General features: G+C 48.4%; 1 pseudogene; it reads right to left on the bottom strand.

Annotated features, from left to right (window-relative positions):
* Window positions 1–780: 780 nt before the first annotated feature.
* LOC146857846 (far upstream element-binding protein 2 pseudogene) overlaps window positions 781–16,432 on the bottom strand; it is a 58,400-nt pseudogene continuing 42,748 nt past the window's right edge.

Raw genomic sequence — 16,432 nt, 5'->3', positions numbered from 1 at the left:
AAAGCTTTCAGGCACTTGTTGATACTATATATATATATATATATATATATATATATATTCTCCTCTTCAACAGACGTTTAAACAAGACAGACCAGTCCAAACGGTGGAAAATGGTGTTGTGGGATGGGGGGATGGTGTTGTGGGTTGTGGGATGGGGTAAGGGCATCAAAAGGATTTGTTCTTTCCTGATACCATGTCCAAGGAATGTTCCAACTCCAACTAAAAGCAGAGTTTGTTTAAATTTTATTTTAAAAACAAAACAAAACAATAATACAGTGTTAACCTGAAACTGTCCAAGTTTCAGAAAAGGGCTGACTTTTGATGTTTTGTGGGGGTCTGTCTATCTTCTACAACTGACTCAACATGAAGGGGGGCTCCAGATTTTAGCCATCAAAGGAGCAACCAGGGTTCCTAAAATGTAACAAAAAAAATCTCTATATATCACCTTTTCGGACTGCGCCCATCTCATCCCAGGACTTCTCTACAGCAGTGACCGTGCTCTCTAAAACCTCATGACTGTCGCAGAGGGGGAGTCGCATTCAAGTCACTGAGCCTGCAGGAGAGAACGAAGAGAGATCAGTGTTGGGCAAACACACCTCCCACCTCAAGTCGTGAAGATTAAGGGGGCACAGGGATGAGGGGAGAGACTATTGTTAATACCTAATCTACAGGGGGCAGTTCCATTCAGTTTGGTCCAGTCACGCACTTCTGTCCCCTTCCATGTTGCTATGGGATATTACTGCTCCTCATGAAATCCCAGGACCCACATCTGGCCATGGATTAGCGCATCTCTGTGGGCGGGAGAAGGACTCTCATCTCCCTCACCTGTTGTCCCTGTTGTGTGGGAGGGAGCTGCGCAATAGGGGCACCCGGTGCTTGTCCGCTTGTTGGCGATAGCAGTCTGCCCACGCAGCACTGAAGTCTGGCTGAGCACCTGCTGGCGCCGCTGCTGGTGCCGGTGCTGCTGCTGCTGGAGCCACTACTGCTGCTTGAGCCGCCGCTTGTTTCTTATAGTCTTCCTCCCACGTTTCTGTGTAGTCCTGCTGGCCTGCGGGCTGCGGAGCTTGCTGCCTCTGCTGCAGTCCTATTTTCTTGTAGTATTCTTCCCAAGCTTTGGTGTAATCAGATTGTCCAGTTGGCAACTGATGTGGGGGTTCTCCCTGAGCTGTTGGTGCTGCCACAACAGCAGGTGGCTGGCCTGGCAATGGTGCTGGAGGCTGTGGGTAATAGTGGGTGTAGTAATCTGCCCAAGCTGCATTGGGATCCGTTGGTGCGGGAGGTTTGCCTGGGTGATGAGGAGCTGGAGGCTGTCCCCATTGTGGATATGTGCTTCCCCATCGTTGAGGAGGATATTGGTGTGGTGGTGGCGGCCCAGGGTTGTAAACAATTGCTGCTCCCTTAGGCGGCCTTACAGCAGCATGTGAGGCCTGAGGAGGAGCCCCAGGCGGACCTGGATTATAGGGACCTGGGTTAAAGGGGCCCATAGGACCTGCTGGTCCAGGACCTCCTGGTCCCCCAGGCCCAGGTTTAAGAGGGCAGAGGGGTTCCTCAATATTCTCCTCAATAAGCTGCTTAGCATGGTCAATTTGTTGGGGTGCCCCTCGGATGATAAAAAGCTTAAAGTTGGGGTCACCATTGGGTGGGGGCTGCCCGAGAGCTCCACAAATGCCACGGTTTGCTGATTTATAGCTTTAACATTCTCTCCACCTCTCCCAATGACTAGGCCACACTTATGTGTAGGAATGGAGGAAGTCATCTCCCCTCCAGGGGGCCCCCAGCTACCTTGGCCTCGTCCTCTACCTTGACCACCAGAGGGCATCCCTGGACCTGGGGGACCAGGTGGCCCAGTCCGAAGGCTCTGTAAAAGGTCATTAATGATGCGTGCGGCATGGTCACACCTTTCTGGCGGTCCTGTTATGTGTGCTATCTTCACTGGACCAGTGCCATCATCTTGTTTGAACTGTATCTGCATTCCTGCATCTTTCTGTAGTTTCTTAATCATCTCACCACTCCGGCCAATAACAACACCAACTGAATGCCTAGACACCGGGGACATCTATTCCTCCATCACCACCGCCGCCTCCTCCCCTTGAACCGTACTCATTTTGGTCACCGAAGCCACCTTGGTCACGCTCCCGCAGCATTTCCATTACCATCTCACAGGCTTGCTGTACTTTATAGGGATCGCTAACAATTCGAAGGGGTTTATCAAAATTCTGACTCTGGGAACCTTCTTGAATTAAAATCATTTTTACTCCAGCTCGTTCCTGAAGCTGCTTGATGGTCTCTCCTCCTTTGCCGATGATGAGTTCAGCTTTGCCGGCAGGAATCATTATTTCCTTCACTGTACCATTTTGACCATTGGAGTTATCATGGAACAGACCAGGTGGGCCCCTGCCATGACCCCGGGATACAATTTCACCCAGCATCATCTTTGCCTTCTGAACGGAATCTGGAGTTCCTGTCAGCGACACAACTCTTTCTGGCATGCCCCCGCTGTCTGCATCTGATGAAATCTATACTTTGCAGCCTGAGTCCTGCTGGACTTTGTTGATTTGTTCACCTCCTCTGCCTATGATCAGTCACACCATGCCGTCTGGCACCCGGTACTCCTCGGTCACTTTAGACCTGGGCGGATGACTCTGCTGTCCTAGCTGGGATCCCATTGAATCGCCCTGAGGTGCCGGCTTCTTGCTCTCCGGCTGGTCTCATCCACCAGCTGTCTCTTCTGTCCCCCAAAACCAAACTCTGGAGTGCTGTTATTCACAGGAGGGGGTGCTATATTGCCCCCAATCTTAGCCGCAATCTGTCGGGCCCTCTGCACAGCGTCGGCGAACACGTCCTTGCAGATGCCGGGAGCGCTACCCTGACTTGCAGTGCTCCCTCTGCCGGGAGTGGACCATGTTACCTCAGGCAGTGGGGAAGATCTCGGTCATGTACATGTGTTGCTGTCCCCTGTAAGCGGAAGCGCAGTGGGCTGGTCAACCGTACGCCACTCCAGCGTAGAAGTGTGAATAAATAGGCCAGGGCTCTGGGCGTGGTTCACTTGTGTGAAGGCCAATGCGTCAGCAAGAGCGGCGGCACTCACCCTGCCACGTAGCTGCCACCATTACCGCGTGTCTCCTCAACACAGGCCCCCTGCGAACACAGCGGCACAGCACCGAAGAGTTACGTCTGTTCACACTACTGCCTTCGAGCTACACTGCGTACAGCAGGGCTCACAATTCAGATGGAGTCGCGATTGCAGATGACACAGTCCAGTAGGCAAGACACATGGCTCGCAGTGTGGCCCATACGGACCAAGCATCATCACACGCTGCGTACATGCGGAACGCCAGAGGTACCACTAACTCAGTGCACCACAAGGCAATGCCACGTGGCCATATTAAGGCAGAAATCATTAGACACAAGACATTGCTACCAGTGCGGCCCTCATGGACCACGCATCATCGCAGGGTGCGCACACGCTGAGTGCTTCAGGTGCCTCTAACTCAGTGCACCACAAGTCACCGCCACGTGGCCTTACTGAGGCAGAATTCATTAGACAAAAGACATTGCTACCAGTGCGGCCCGCCTGGACCACGCATCATCGCAGGGTGCGCACACGCTGGTTGCTTCAGGTGTCACTAACTCACTGCACCACAAGTCATCGCCACGTAGCCTTATTAAGGCAGAATTCATTAGACAAAAGACATTGCTACCAGTGCAGCCCACCCGGACCACGGATCATCGCAGGCTCCGAATGCTGAATGCTTCTGATGCCACTAACTGTGCAGCTCAACTCAACGCCACGTGGCTGTGGGCCCTTGCTGACTGCTGCCTCTGGCCTACACTGTGGTCAGCACGGCTCACAATTAACATTGAGTCTTGATTCATTAATTACAGAGTCCAGTAGGCAACTAACTACAACGTCCCTGAAACCTACACAATATCCTTTTAGTATCCTTGCTTCCAGAACTTTTTTGATATCAATTATAGCTTTAGTACAATGACCAAATTCATCTTGCAAGTCCATAGGAACACTGAATGGCAGTCTACACCGCGGCCAGCAGAGCTCACAGTTCGAGTTCAGTCTTGATTCATTAATTTCAGAGTCCAGTAGGCAACTAACTATAACGTCCCCGATACCAAATTCATCTTGCAAGTCCATAGGAACACTGAATGGCAGTCTACACCGCGGCCAGCAGAGCTCACAGTTCGAATTCAGTCTTGATTCATTAATTTCAGAGTCCAGTAGGCAACTAACTATAACGTCCCCGATACCTACACAGTTCGACAATGTATTCCATACCTATTTCATCTTTTGTTATCTACACTGCGGTGGGCATGGCTCACAATTTACATTGAGACATGATTTATTAGTTGTAGACAGAATTGTACTCTATGTCCTCGGATTTTGTCAAGAGGAAGTGACAAAAAGCATTCCTTGATGTCTGTGCTGACTACTGCCTTCCATCTACATTGCGGACTGCAGGGCTCACAATTCAGATCAAGTCGCAATTGCTGATGCCGCAGTCCAGTAGGCCACGCATCATCGGGCCACGCATCATCACTAGCTACGCACACGCTGAATTCTTCTAATGCCCCTATCTCAATGCAGCACAATTCATGGACTCTTTATGACACAATATTTTGTATATAATTTCACATCTGTTGCCTCTACCTCAGTGTACCACAAGTCATGGACCCTTTACAATAGAATCTTTTGTGTATTATTTCACATCTGGTGCCCCTACCTTAGTCCAGCACAAATCATTGACCCTTTATGATTGACTCTCGGTGTCTGATCCAATGATTACTGTTGTACTTGTTCCAGCACCAACCATTCCCGGAGGGCTGGCTTACACTCACCCCACACGCATCCAGCACAGACATCAATGGACATGGGACCCTGGCAATAAAAAGGAGTCGAGCGCACGTGCCCGTACCCAGTTCCACTATCTAGCTGTGTCTGTGTGCTCATTATGTATGCAACATGCTGCCCCTGGGCCCTACCACATTACATAGTGCTCTGGACAGCGTATGCAACCAACTTAACTTTGACAGTGGGAGAAAACTTTGGTTATGTAACTGTCTCGGTCATTGTACAAGTATGTACGTAGACACTGGATGATTAAAGTACTGCAAGGAGAGTGTATAGTGAATTTATAAGTGCATGGGGATTGGCGGAGTGATTGTATAAGTACATATGTTGGCGCAGCCTAACTCCGACAACGAGCTTGTCTCTAATTGGCTGCCCTCCATGTCCCAAAAACTGAAATTTGGACTTTGCATGGCCCTGTATTGATGCAGCTGCAACACTCCACTGAATGTGCAATAAATATTCACATCCACACAGATGTGTCATATCCACCATCTTTCTCTAGCATTCTCTAGCCCAAAGCCAACCAAAAAGTAGCCCATAATAGTAGCCCAATATTGCTACTTTAAGGAAGGAGGGGCAGGGACATCGTCAGGCAGGCGGTGAATACATTGGAATTGATGTTGAAGCAGGCTGCCAAGTAAATATTTGTCTAATAAAGCGCTTTAACATACTAGTTTGCTGGAGCGCAGTATATATATTTATAATCTGGCAACTAGCACAAACCAAAATTTTACCGCACAACCGGGAAAAATATAGCTCAATTGTGCGTGATCTAGCCCAATCTGGCAACAGTGCCGCATCAGTTGATTCCTCATACAGCTCACGATGGAGCCACACCCATAGCTCCGGAGTCATTCTTCACAGCCTCACGCAGGACTGGCATACGCCAGGCCAGCCCACTCTGCTTACGCTTACAGGGAAGTACAAGAACGCTACATGGCCCAGATTTTCATTGTAGTGATCTGCTAGTCACAGGTCTAGTTGTCAGTATTCCACAGCAACTCCCTCACGGCTGGTATACACCACACCCATCCAGCACAGGCGTCATAGGACACGTGACCCTACCAATAAAAGAAGACCGGGCGCACGTGCTCTATGCCATTTTAGACTTGCTCCCACCGCATGCACTGTGATGGCCCGTCCCGGTGGTCCGGACACCTCATGTAGGCCTGAGCCATCGAACAGGGGGACCTACCGCCACGTACATGGCCTCACTGGTCACTGAGTTAGTGGCACCGCAAGGACTGAGCGGGTGTGCAACCTGCGATGATGATAGGTGCACTAGTATGTCCTCTGCCATGGAAAAATCAAGACGCAGCACCAACTATAAGACTTGTAGGCTTGCGGAGCGCGGCTGCATGATGTGGAGGTTGCCCTGTCCGCGAAAAGGTGAGCAGTGAGGCCTGGGTGCACAGCGGTGGGCAAATACGTCTGGGCGGCGTGAGTGGATGGGGTGCAGCAGCCTGGATGCACAAAGGTGGCACAGCAATTTAGGCGAACGCAGTCGTATATACTCTGCCATTACTAATTCTGTACTATGTTTCAGATGTGGGAGCTTGAGGGCTCCACTATGTCCCGACACGTGGTTGGAGACACAGAGGTGGCGTAAAGGTGAGCTGTGAGGGTTTTGTCCACAGTATGGGCACTCACTGTCCCTCTTCATCTCTTCCTTTCTCTCCTTCACACTCTTTCTCTCTCTCTTCCTCTCACACTGTTTCTCTCTTTCTCTCCCTTCCTCTCTCTCACTGTTTCTCTCTTTTTTCGTCTCTCTCACTCTTTCTCTCTGTCTTCCTCTCACTCTTTCTTTCTTTTTCTCTCTGTCGTCCTCTCACTCTTTCTCTCGCTATCCCTCTTTCTCTCTCCTTTGATGGACGCATAATGCACAATCTTATCTTGCTTTTTGTCTAGCAGGCCTGCGATGATGCATGGCCATCCTGCAATCAACACTCAACCTGAATTGTGAGCTCGGCTTTGCCGCGTGTGCACAATGGGTGAGGAGGTTACTTCGGCACGTGGTGGACCCTCTTCGACACACGCCGGTGGCAGAAGGTGAGCAGAGAGGCTTGTTTGCGCAGCAGCGGGTAGTCACCTCTGGGCAGTGGGAGTGGATGGGGTGCAGCAGCCTGGGTGCACAGCGCCAGGCAGTCACCTCCGGGCAGTGGGAGTGCTTGGGGTGCAGCAGCCTGGGTGCACAGCAGCTGTCATACAACTCTGGGCCGTGGGAGTGGATGGGGTGCAGCAGCCTGGGTGCGCAGCAGTGGGCAAACACCTATGGACAGTGGGAGTGGATGGGGTGCAGCAGCCTGGGTGTACAGCAGTGGGTCGACACCTCTGGGCAATGGAAGTGGATGGGGTATACTAGCCTGGATACACAAAGGCGGGACAGCGATTTAGGCATGCATAGTTGAATGTACTCATCCATTAAAGATTCCATACTATGTTTCAGATGACTACGCTTGAGGGCTACCCTATATCCCAGTACGTGGTTGGAGACACACCGGTGGCAGAAAGGTGACCTGTGAGGATTTTCTCCACAGTGTCAACTCTCCCTCTCCATCTCTTCCTCTCTGTCACTAACACTCTTTCTCTCTCTCTCACTCTCTAACTCTTCCTTTCTCTTTCTTACACTCTTTCTCTCTTTCTCATTCTTCCTTTCTCTCTCTTCCTCTCTCTCACTCTTTCTCTCTCTCTTCCTCTCTCTCACACTGTTTCTCTCTCTCTTCCTCTATTACACTGTTTCTCTCTTTCTCTCTTCCTTGTATCTCACTCTTGCTCTCTTTCTCTGTCTTCCTCTCTCTCACTCTTCCTCTCTCTCTCTTCTTCACTCTCACTCTTTCTCTCTCTCTTTCTTTCTCTCACTCTTTCTCTCTCTCTTCCCCTCTCTCACTCTTACTCTCTCTCTCTTCCTCTCTCTCACTCTTTCTCTCTCTCTTCGTCTCTCTCACTCTTTCTCTCTGTCTTCCTCTCACTCTTTCTTTTTCTCTCTCTTTCCTCTCACTCCCACTGTTTCTCTCTTTCTCTCTGTCTTCCTCTCACTCTTTCTTTCTCTCTCTCTCTCTCTCCTTTGATAGACGCATGACGCATAATCTTATCTTGCTTTTTATCTAACAGGCTGTGATTCACGAATCGACGTCCCCCCCAACACCACCACAGCTGAACGTGTGTAGAACCTGCGATGATGCGTGGCCATCCTGACAACGGTCTGAGAAAGTTGCTTCAGCATGTGGTGGACCCTCTTACACACATGACGGTGGCGGAAGGTGATCTGAGAGGCTTCTTTCCGCAGCAGCGGGCAGTCACCTCTGGGCGGTGGGAGTGGATAGTGTGCAGCAGCCTGGGTGCACAAGAGCGCACAGACACCTCCGATCAGTGGAAGTGGATGGGCTGCAGCAGCCTGAGTGCGCATTGGCGAAACTGAGAATTAGGCGTGTGTTATATGTACTCTGCCATTACTAATTCTATACTATCTTTCAGATGACTAAACTTGAGGGTGCACTATGTCCTGGCACGTGGTTGGAGACACACCGATGGCACAAAGGTGAGGTACGAAAAGTTTCTCCAGTATCAACACTCCCTCTCCATCTCTTCCTTTCTCTCTCTCACACTTTCTCTGTCTCTTCCTCTCTCTCATTCTTTCTTTCTCTCTCTTCCTCTCTCTCATATCTCACTCTTTCTCTCTCTCTCTTCCTCCCTCTCACGCTGTTTCTCTCTCTCTCTTTTCCTTGTATACTCTTTCTCTCTCTCACTCTTTCTCTCTTTCTGTCTTCCTCTCGCTCACTCTTTCTCTCCTCTCTCTCAATCTTTCTGCCTCTCTTCCTCTCTCTCTCTCACTCTTTCTCTCTCTCTCTTCCTCTCTCTCACTCTTTCTCTCTCACTCTTTCTCTCTTTCTTCCTCTCTCACACTGTTTCTCTCTTTCTCTTTCTCACTCTTTCCCTCTTTCTTTGTCTTCCTCTCTCTCTCACTCTTTCTTTGTTTCTCTCTCTCTCCCTCACTCTTTCTCTTTCTCCTTTTGCTGGACGCATGACGCACCACCTTATCTTTCTTTTTGTCTTGCTGGCTGTGATTCACAAATGGTCCAGCGATGACACGACATAGCTGTACACAGTTTTATGTGTTGTTGTTTTGTTTTAATAAAATGTTTTATATGCAAATCCATACATGACTAAGATTCTTATTTGTCCAACCTCACAAGCATCTTCTTATTAATAATTTTACAACATTAACCAATTTTTTATGTTCCAGATTCCCTAACGTGACTGTCACATTTGTTTGTGTGGGGTGGGGGTGAGGGGGTATGGCAGACAAGGAGCTCCTGCTGAGGGATGTCGGAGCAGTGTTGGGTGTCCGACCTGCATGATCATTGCCTCCATTGCATTCTCAGAGACTTATGAGCCGGCGGGCTGGCTCGTTCATGAAGAACTGCGAGCCGACTGGCAGGCTCATAGAAGGAGAACTGCGGCCCTTCAGTTCGCAGAGGGATAGCAGAGGGCCAGCTCGCAGAGGAACACCTGCAGGCCGACTATTGTAGGGAAAGGTGCGGGCCATCGCCTTCCAAAGGGATAGCTACGGAACAGTGATGTGGGGAGAGGGAGCGTGAAGAGCATATCTCGCAGTGCGAGACCTATGGTATATGTCCAGTCTTGGCATCACAGATACAACTGCGGGCCCGAGAACTCGCACCTGAAGAGCTGTGAGCCGACAAGTGGTTCACAGAAGGAGACTTGCGGGCCCAAGAATGTTGTTGAAGGTATGCTGTATGTATGGGGGAAAAGGGTGCGTTACCTACTGATGTAGGGAGACACAGCGTGAAAGGGGGATCTCGCACAGAGCTCCGGTATATTAAACTGCCCCCGGGACCTTTGATGCGAGGCACAAGATGGCTGCTAACACTTCCTGGTTTGAAGTGTTAGCAGCCAATCAAAGAACACTTCCTGCTTTGAAGTGTTAACAGCCAATCAGATGCAAGCTCGTTCTCGGGAGTTAGGCATCGTCCAGATATATATATCTTTTTTTCCTTTAATATCTCAAAAACTACTGACCGGATTTACACCATTTCAACAAAAGCGCGCTCTCTGGACCAAGACCTTTCTCCCTGCCAAATTAGGTGTAATTCCGTTCAGCAGTTTGACCTGTAGCCTTGTCTAAAGTTTCCTATGGAAAATGCATTGAGAAAACCCTTTTTCGAACCACCCCTTGACCAATCAACCTGTAATATGTCTTTGCAGCTGGATGGCTCCGGGCTTGGGTGCCAATATCTTGCAATAAAGTTGCTTTCAATCAACAACCAACCTTGTACGTCCTCAATACACCCCTAAACTTTCAAGATACGAGCTGATCAAAAAAGAGAAACTTTTTGGAAAATTAAGAAAAGATTCGTCAAACGACGCCAAAGTTATAAGCACATGGAGGGCTCCTGGAGGGGGGCCGCACAACCCCCCTCCCAACATGAGTAAAGCCCCGGGGCTGCAGCCCCAGCTAGCCCCCGCTATTATTTTTTATGAAATGCCCCCGGGACCTAGCCCACCCCGGGGTCTCATTAAAATAAAACTCGAGAACCCGCGACCCCAGCGCAAATTGTGATGGTATTTTTCTGTTTTTTAAAAGCTTTCTTTGGCCCTGAGGGTACTTCTGGGACCCCCTGAGCAGGCCTAGGGGGTCAGGGTGTTTCTACCCTGCCCCTTCTCTTGTTTTATAGCTTTGTTTCTCTGTTTTCTGGTGACTCACTTCTACCGAGTCACAAGATGGGTGCCAACACTTCCTGGTTTGGAGTGTTGGCAGCCAATCACAGTGAAGCTCGTGCTCGGGACTTAGGCTCCACTCAGATATCAAAACTTTTATTTTTCTTATTTCTCAGCAACTACTGAATGGATTTACACCATTTAAAAAAAAGTTCGCTTTCTGATCCAAGCACTAACCTTTTGCCAAATTTGGGGTAATTCCGTTCAGTAGTTTCGTCTCTAGCCTTGCACAAAGTTTCCTATGGGAAATTGATTTTTTGACTCTTATTTTTTGAAATTCTCAAAAACTACTGAATGTATTTACACCATTTAAAATAAGGTCGCTTTCTGAACCAAGCTCTACCTTTCTGCCAAATTTGGGGTAATTCCGTTCAGCAGTTCGGGCTGTAGCTCGAGGCAAACTTTCCTACGGAAATTAACATGGAGAAAACATGTTTTTGGACCCCCCTTTTTTCTCAGCCTCCGCTTCACGAATCACCCCCAAAATTTCAGGATAGGAGCTGACCTGGATAGATAAAGTTATTAGCAAATCAAAAAATGCTTTTCCCATGGAAACTAGGTTGTAACTATAACTACCTAGCGCCTGCCAGTAGGTTATATATATATGTATATATATATATATATATATATATATATATATATATATATATATATATATATTCTACACGCACACCTTCGTAGTACCGAAAGAAAATCCAGGACTCTCAGGATTTGTTTAGAAAAGGATTTATTGGGCTGTGTCACGCCTCACCAACGCGTTTCGCTAGATAGCTTTTTCACCGTGAAAAAGCTATCTAGCGAAACGCGTTGGTGAGGCGTGACACAGCCCAATAAATCCTTTTCTAAACAAATCCTGAGAGTCCTGGATTTTCTTTCGGTACTACGAAGGTGTGCATGTGGAATATAAGGGAAACGGAGCCCGTCCAGGACCGCCACGTGAGAAGCTCCAGACTTCCGTATATCAGCGTTCAGATATATATATATATATATATATATATATATATATATTCACCACAAAACAACCTTGTTTTCTGGAATCCGTGTCCCATGGGCAGGTGGCGAGTAAAACCGAGCAGGTCTCCCGGTAATTCTATAAGCATACAGCGTCTTCTTCACAGAAGGACTCGCACTCAGGAGGGAGAATTGACTGTTTATTTAGTCACTCGTAACGCGTTTCGTCAGTGAAACTGACTTGATCACATATTGATCACATATATATATATATATTCACAGAAAAAACCATATGTTTCAGGCATCAGTGATGTCATTTGAGATGTCATCAGTGATGTCATGAGTGATGTCACTGACCATGTCATGAGTGATGTAATATGTGACGTCATCAGCAGTGCATTGCGGGCGCGCGAGTTATAGTTAGCTGAACTAACTATAACGGGGGAATTTCAAGGGTTTTGTACAAGTGAAAAGTCCAGCTAACTATAACACCCCTGAAACCTATGGTTTTTTCAGTGAATTTCTGAGGTTTTTTAAATGCTAATTCCTAACTATAACGTGCCTGAAACCTATGTTTTTTTCTGTGAATTTCAAAGGTTTTTTAAATGCTAATTTCTAACTATGCCTACAGAGATAGGACATGTGAAGAAAGAAGAAAAAATGCACAGAAAGAAAAAAAAGAAGTGCAGAAAGAAGCAACAGAAGTCCTCAAAGACGAAGAAAAGTGCAGGAAGAAGGATAACGTGCAGAAAGAACAAAAAGAAGAGCAGAAAGAATCCTTGTTGCAAAATCATCCTGTACCCTCAACTTTTTCAGACGGATACTGGTGGTAACTGAGTCTGACTAACCAGTCCTAGAGCCAGTGCTATGTTAAAAGACACTTAGAATACAGTGAAAACACCTACATACACTAGGGAACATTATGCGTTGGGGTCCCCCTGTGATTAGCATGACCTCCTCTGTATGACCCTAGTATATAATAGGGCAGGGGGATTAAAACTACCTCTTAAAACAGGCCACAGGGCGTTTTTGCACACGTTAACTCAGGCCCCGTCCCCTCCCTTCACCACTGTGTAAACACGCCCTGTGTCTGTTTTTAGTTGGTAGATTAAGTTCATTTGAATCCTGAGGGTCCCTAGGGTCCAACTAGCCCACTAGGTACCTCCAGTAAGTGCCACAGAGCTGCGTTGCAGAGAGGTGTAAAAAGTGGCACAGCCTGGACCACCTCTCTGCAATGCAGCTCAGTGGCGCTTACTGGAAGCACTTGGTGGGCTAGTTAGCCCCTAGGGGCCCTCAGTATTGAAGGGAAATTATATCCCCAATTTAAAACGTGCCATAGTGCGTGTTTGCACACGTCACCTCAGACCCCGCCCCCTCCCTTCACCACTGTGTAAACGCGTCCTGTGGCTGTTCTAAGTTGAGAGATTAAGTCCCCTTGAATCCTAAGGGTCCCTAGGGTCAAACTAGACCACTAGGTACCGCCAGTAAGCACCACAGAGCTGCGTTGCAGAGAGGTGTAAAAAGGGGCTTGGCCTCAGAACACCTGTCTGCAGCGCAGCTCCCTGGCGCATACTGGAGATGCCTGTTGGGCTAGTTGGCCCTCAGGGACCCTCAGTATTGAAGAGGAATTAATTCCCCAACTTACAACTCGCCAGGGGGCGCGTTTGCAGAGTGCTGCATGGAGGGGTGTGGCCTCCGGCACGATGCCAGTCTTTTATTTATTTTAATTTTTTAAGAAGGGGGGCTGTGTGGTTCCCCTTCTTATTCTAATTTATTGGCCGTGATGACCCCATCCTCAGGGCCTGTCTCCTAATTATATTTTTTTGACCCCAATCCCCAGGGCCGGCCACTGTTTTTTATTATTTAAAAAAAATATATATTTATAGACACACCTAGGACATGCTGGACAAACCGTACGTACCTATCACCATGACGATTTGAGTGATATTCATTAAAAGGCGACTATGCATACAATGAATCCACGTGGAATGTATTTACACCACTAGTGAAGCTCTGACATGTCTGATGCCCTACCGTGCCTAATCCCGGTAGACACCCTTGTCGTTTATTTATACAAACATGAGTAGCTATTGACGGGCACATTTAATACACATGCACACCAAGCCATTCAAAAGGGGTTCGACAAAATTTCGACCAAAACTATGTAAGAAACCCCCCACACGGTTAATAAAACACACATCCACTGCCGGATGTGTAATACTTTTTATTTTACTCTCTGGAAAGGGGACGAACATCACTTGAGAGTCACAGCGCGCTCCTGGCAGAGCCCAATGCTGTGTTACACCCACCATTGCCTGCCGAGTGCCACACACCTCTGTGTTGTATTCCACCAGCTAGTGCATATGCTATGACACTCTCTAGCCCATGTGCACTGTAACACCACCCCGTGAATATGTCATGCCACACTTGTCTTCGCACGGGTTATTATGCCCCATCTAACGTGCCTTCCTCGATGCCTATGTTATAACGCACAGTGCTATGCCATACATATTACAATCTGGGATCCATATCTTTGGCACAGTGCATATGCAACGTTGCACTCCCCAGCACATATTTTATATTACAACTTTAGAGACTAGTTAGGTTACACAACACTGCCCTGTGCATATTACACTCCAAGGCGCACATCGCATAGCACGCGCTAGTGCCTGTGCTATCTCGCGCTCTCCAATGAATCTGTCATTGCGCACAATGTATTGCATATTATATTTCACGCCGGTTCATCTTATATCACACTTTTGGTGCATAGTTTATACCATACACTATATCTAGTTTTCATTTTCAATCGTGCTCTCAAGACTATGTTCTATATAACACTGTGTTCACCTACCCTTTTCACGGGCATTACATTTTGCGATAGGGGGTGGAGGGTCAGGGGGTGTTTCTGCCAAGTGAGCCCAGAGTCACAGTCACAAACGTCCTCTTTTTCCTGAATAAAAGTGAGATTATGCTGCATACTTGTTCATATTTTAAGTAGTTCGCACAGACACACGTTTTAAAAACAATAAAGTTCCTAATACCCGCCTTCTCTGAACAGTTAGCTTGCTGCCCCATCCCCCTCCTCCCTGTCCTCTGTTGTGTGAATCCATGGACTAGCCTACCTCCTGCCATGCATGGTCTGATGTGCTGCCACTGCCCTCAATTTAGTATGATGTACCAGTCCCCTCCTCCTGCCCTCCATTGCCCAATTCTATGCCCCATCATTGACCTCCTGCTTAAACTCTGTGCTTAGCTTGCTGCCCCTATTCTCCTTCCCCCTGCCCTCCGATGTCTTTGTGCATGCCCCTGCTCCATCCTTTTTGCCCACCATGTTCCATGGACCTGCCACTCCTATCTACTCTGAGTGTTCTGTTGAGCTGCCACTCCCCTCCCACTTGCCTAGCATTGTCAGATGACTGTAACCTGTCCCTGCCACCTCCACCCTGACTGTCCACATGCCATGCCCCTATCCTCTTCCTCCTGTCATACATGGTCCATTGTACTGCCACACCCTTCTGCCCTCCCTGGTCTGTTGTGCTGCAACTGCTTCTCCTGCCTGCCCCGTGCGGTCTGTTGTGAGGCCCCTTCCCCTGAACTTTCTTGTCTGTGCACAGGTCCTGACCCTCCCTTCTATCCTCCATCGTCCTTAGTGCATGCCCCTGCACCCTCCTTCTTGCCCATCATAGCAATTGTGCTGCCACTAACCCTCCCACTTGCCATGCATGGTCTTCTGTGCTGCCATGGCCCCTCCCACCTTCCCTGTGTGGTCAGTTAGCTGCCCCTGACCCCCTCCCACCTTCCCTCCATGGTCTGTGTGTATGCCATCACAGTTTCACTGTTGCTCTTCATGGTGTGTCTTGCTTCTAGTGCCCATCCTGCCTGACCTCCATGGCTATCTTGCTGGTCCTGCCCTGCCCCCTTGCCCCCAGCCCTCTGTTTACATGTGCAGACCCCCACTCCCTCCCTCCTGGCTTGTCTGTTCCATTGTAATGCCCCTGATCCGTCCCTCCTGCCCTTTATGGTCTGTTATGCTGCAGATTTCTCTTCTGTCTGTCCAGTATGGTCATCTAGCTACCATTGCCTCTTGCCCCTCTGTTCTCTGTTGTCCATGTGCATGGTCCTGTCCCCTCCCTCTTGCTTTCTATGGATTGTTGTGCTGCACTCCCGTCCCGCATGCCCTGTGTGGTGTATTGTGCTGCTGCAAACCCTGATGCCTGCCCTGCAGGGTCAGTTTGGTGCACCTCTCCATGTCCCTCCTGTCCTCTGTTATCCAAGTCCATGTCCCTACCCCATTTCCTTCCATGATCCAATGTACCATACTTGCGAACATTTTGAACTTGGTAAGAGGGAGATTTTGAAAAATAACTGGGGTATTGATTTTCCCCTTTGAGTTACATTGAAAAAGAGGAGATTGTAGACAGGAGACAGATCAAATAAAGCCCATTTGAGCTTAAAAACATTGGACGTTTCCTGGCTGAATCGGGTCTGTTGGCATGTATGGTTGTACTACCATTGCCTCTTCCTTATGCCCACAATGGTCTATTACATTGCCACAGCCTCTCTTGCAAGTCCTGTATTGTTGGTTTGTTGCCCCTGCCCCCCTTTCTACTGCCCTCCATAGTCTGTTGTGCTGCCACGGCCCTTCCTGCCTGCTCAGTGTGGTTAAATTGTTGCCTTTGCACCCTCCTACCTGCCTTCAATTTTCAGAGTCCGTGCCCCTGGCCTCTGCCTCTCAACAGTATCCTAATGAACAACTAGATTGCTAACATTCTATATTTATTACAAAAGTGTGGAACGCCTGACGTCATCTTGATGTAATCAAAACTGTAATACCTAGAGCATTTCCTTTAGAAATTACATATATGAGAGGGTCTTATT

Source organism: Triturus cristatus, chromosome 3_2 (assembly GCF_964204655.1).
Source record: "Triturus cristatus chromosome 3_2, aTriCri1.1, whole genome shotgun sequence".
In the NCBI taxonomy this organism is placed as follows: Eukaryota; Metazoa; Chordata; class Amphibia; order Caudata; family Salamandridae; genus Triturus; species Triturus cristatus.
Note: the sequence above shows the minus strand (reverse complement) of the source record. Positions and strands in the feature narration are given on the sequence as shown.